The sequence below is a fragment of the Elephantulus edwardii genome, unplaced genomic scaffold (assembly GCF_000299155.1).
Source record: "Elephantulus edwardii isolate Elephantulus edwardi_28Jun2011 unplaced genomic scaffold, EleEdw1.0 scaffold00407, whole genome shotgun sequence".
In the NCBI taxonomy this organism is placed as follows: domain Eukaryota; kingdom Metazoa; phylum Chordata; class Mammalia; order Macroscelidea; family Macroscelididae; genus Elephantulus; species Elephantulus edwardii.
In genome coordinates, this window is record NW_006400157.1 from 332,936 (window position 1) to 336,009 (window position 3,074).

Genomic DNA, 3,074 nt, shown 5'->3' on the forward strand with positions numbered 1-3,074 from the left:
AAAGTATAATAGTTTCAAACATTTCACTTGCAGGTTTAATTTCTCGGTTTCAACTTTTAGAACGGCAACTTAATAGACTTCAAATCCTATTATATCTAGTGTTTATACAGCAGCAGCAGCAAATCTTACATGTGCAATCAAATGTGGAACAGGGGTGCAGCTTCCAGCTTCACAGACAGGAATGGCAACTGCGTTCAGTCCAGAAGAGGACAGACATTATATGAACCAGCAAAGAGTTTAGTCTACTTATTGCAGGTTTGGTATTTCTTTCCCTTTTAACTGAACCAGCTGAGCGTCTGGGTAGAGAGTTTACTGCTGTGGATAGTAAGACTGCTGCGGGGGCTGAGGAAAGGGATAAGAAGGCTGCTAGGGTCCCGGGTAGGGGGCCTGTCCAGGATTCTGGTGATACACGGGCGGATAGGGCATGTTGTACTGGCCATATGTGTAAGAATTATAGCCCATGGGCATGGGCATTTGGCAATACCCGGGATATCCTGGATAGGTGGGGTAGGGCGGTCCCTGGGCCTTTGGAAGGTGCGCTGACCCCGGGGGGGCCTGCGACGGGGCGATGCCGTGGGCCCAGCAGCGGCCGTCGCAGGAGCCGGGCCAGAGCAGTGACTGGAGGAGCATGGTTTGCAGGAAGCACAGGCGGTGGGGGCTGGGCGGGGGGCTGAGGCTTAGCAGGCGGCATGGTTCTTGGCGCAGGAGTTGGTGGCTTTGGCGAGTGTCCCCTTGCAGGAGAGGACTGATACGCAGGGGTGGGGATTGAAGGAGCACTGGGTTTCCTGGCAATGCTTTGCTGCAAGTCCTTTAAGAGTTCATCTCTCTCCATTTTCCTTGCAAACGCTATACCGCTGCATTTGTTCTGGAACCTGACCAGGATTTCCCTCAGTTCATTGGAAAACTTTGTGCCTTCCTTCAAATTAGCAACAAGTTCAACAAAGTTGTCATATGCAGTAGCTAAATTCTTCAAGACTTCTCTTAAATTAGCTTCATTGTGAGACTATTTCATTTTTGAAAATTCCTGGTGTGATACCTGAATATTTTTAAGAAGTCCCTCTTTTTTCTTCAGCGATTCCTGGACTTAAGTTGTAAGGCCTCCATAGATCCGATCCAGTTCCGTAACAGAAAGAGCTTCTTCATTTATCATACCATCTTGAGCCAAAGCAGTCAAAAACTTGCTTGTCATGTCAAAATTCACTGATTTCAGGTCATTTTCCAGGCTCTCCCTTGCCTTCTTCACTTCATCAAGATTTGTCAGCAAGGATTTTAAGACATTTACAACCTCACTGCCCTGCATAGTCTTGGCTGGGTTAGCAGAAGGGATGGAGGCATTCAGTTCAGGCTCTGGCTTACAGAGAAGGGCGATGGTGTCACGATGAGACTGCCCATCTTTCACCTGCCCATCCGCTTGCACAGCTTTGTCCAAAACTGTCCTGAAGTTGGCACCCTCAGCTCTTAAAGGCTTACAGAGCTCATTGGATGCAGTCCTCTGCCAACGTTCCTTAAATTTTGACCTTAAATCATTGTCGCTTGCTTCTTCTTCATCCAACAATCTTAATGACTCATCCAGGATTTCTCGATTTCTCTGTAGTAGTTCTGGAAGTTCTCTGATCAACTTATCAACAGTCTGAATGCTCCCAGTTCAATCACAGATGTGGACTTAGTCAATATCGACTGAGGGACAGTGTCTCCATATACATCTTCAATCGCTGCTGGAAGATTAAGGGAGGCTAACACCCCATTAGCCAGAGTGGTGGCTTCTCTCATTTGAGCAATTGATCTGTTAACCAAATCTGCTTTCCTCTGATTATAAGCAGCCAACGACTGCTGTACAGACACAGGAACCATCTTCTCAAACAGATCAGTGAACTTCTGGCTGATGGGCACATTGACAGGCGTGGATTTCACAAGTGTGACGTTGCCAATGGGGTCTAGATCTTTAAGGTCTGGAATATGATCATGGTAAATGAAGCCATTATCCTTCTTCGCTGCTGTAAGAGCACGGCTGATTTTGTCAGAAAAATCCTTCACATTGACATATTCATCTTACAGAGACACCACTGTTTGAATCAATTCTGCTGCATGCTGTAATCATGCAATCTCTTCTCCAAATTTTTTCTGCTGCTTCTCCAGGAGAGACTGCTGGTACTTAGCATTGGCCTGCATGATACAGTGCTTTGCAGCCAACACAGGAAACACCTTGGGGAGAGTGTCTTTGTACTAACATTGTTTGAAAGCATCACCAAAGTAATCTGCAGCCTGATTGGCCAATTTAGCTATGCTGGCATCTTTCATTTTATCTCTTGTGGCTTTTAAAGAAATACTTCTTGGCCATCTTTATAAACTTGGACTTTGGTGGGAGATCTGCAAGGACAGTGGACGGAGTGCCGGGAGAGGGCTTGTAACCCAGCCTTCCCAACCCCCTCTGCCTGCAATTTGCAGGTACATACTACAGTTCCCAGAGGTCTGTGGGGAAATGCCATCTTTATAAACTTGGACTTTGGTGGGAGATCTGCAAGGACAGTGGACGGAGTGCCAGGCCAGGGCTTGTAACCCAGCCACCCCACACCCATTTGGGCCCAAGGGCCGAAGGCCCACGGGCCAGGAGGACAATCATATATGCCACATCTATAACATTTATCAACTTCCCCTAAAATACTCATGTACCATTGAGGATTAAATTATGTGGGGAATCAAACTGGTCTGTGCGCGTCCTCCCTCTCCACTCACGTGAGTGTTGGAGTGTGCACGCACCCTCTACGCATCTACTCTTTTTCCTCCCCAACCTTCTTCTGGAGCAGTGATGTCAAATAAAAAACCAGCTACCACCTCAGACATGAGGAACTCTCCGACACCAATGGCCCATAGAAAGCAGAGTGCTTCACTTGTCCCACTAGCCCAAAGCAAGATATTAACCCCCAAAGAAGACACAGTAGCAATGGGTTTCCTGAAGCCAGAAAGCCTGATGAAACTTTCTGACACTGATTTTAAAAGAACAATGATTGAATATTTTCAATGGATAAAAAAGAAACTTGATGAATTACAGAACAGTGCTAGAAAAGATCAGGAGG

The 3,074-nt window shown here is 46.6% G+C and overlaps 1 pseudogene; it reads right to left on the bottom strand.

Annotated features, from left to right (window-relative positions):
• Positions 1–309: 309 nt before the first annotated feature.
• Positions 310–2,313, bottom strand: LOC102855343 (annotated as a pseudogene).
• Between the last annotated feature and the right edge of the window lie 761 nt (positions 2,314–3,074).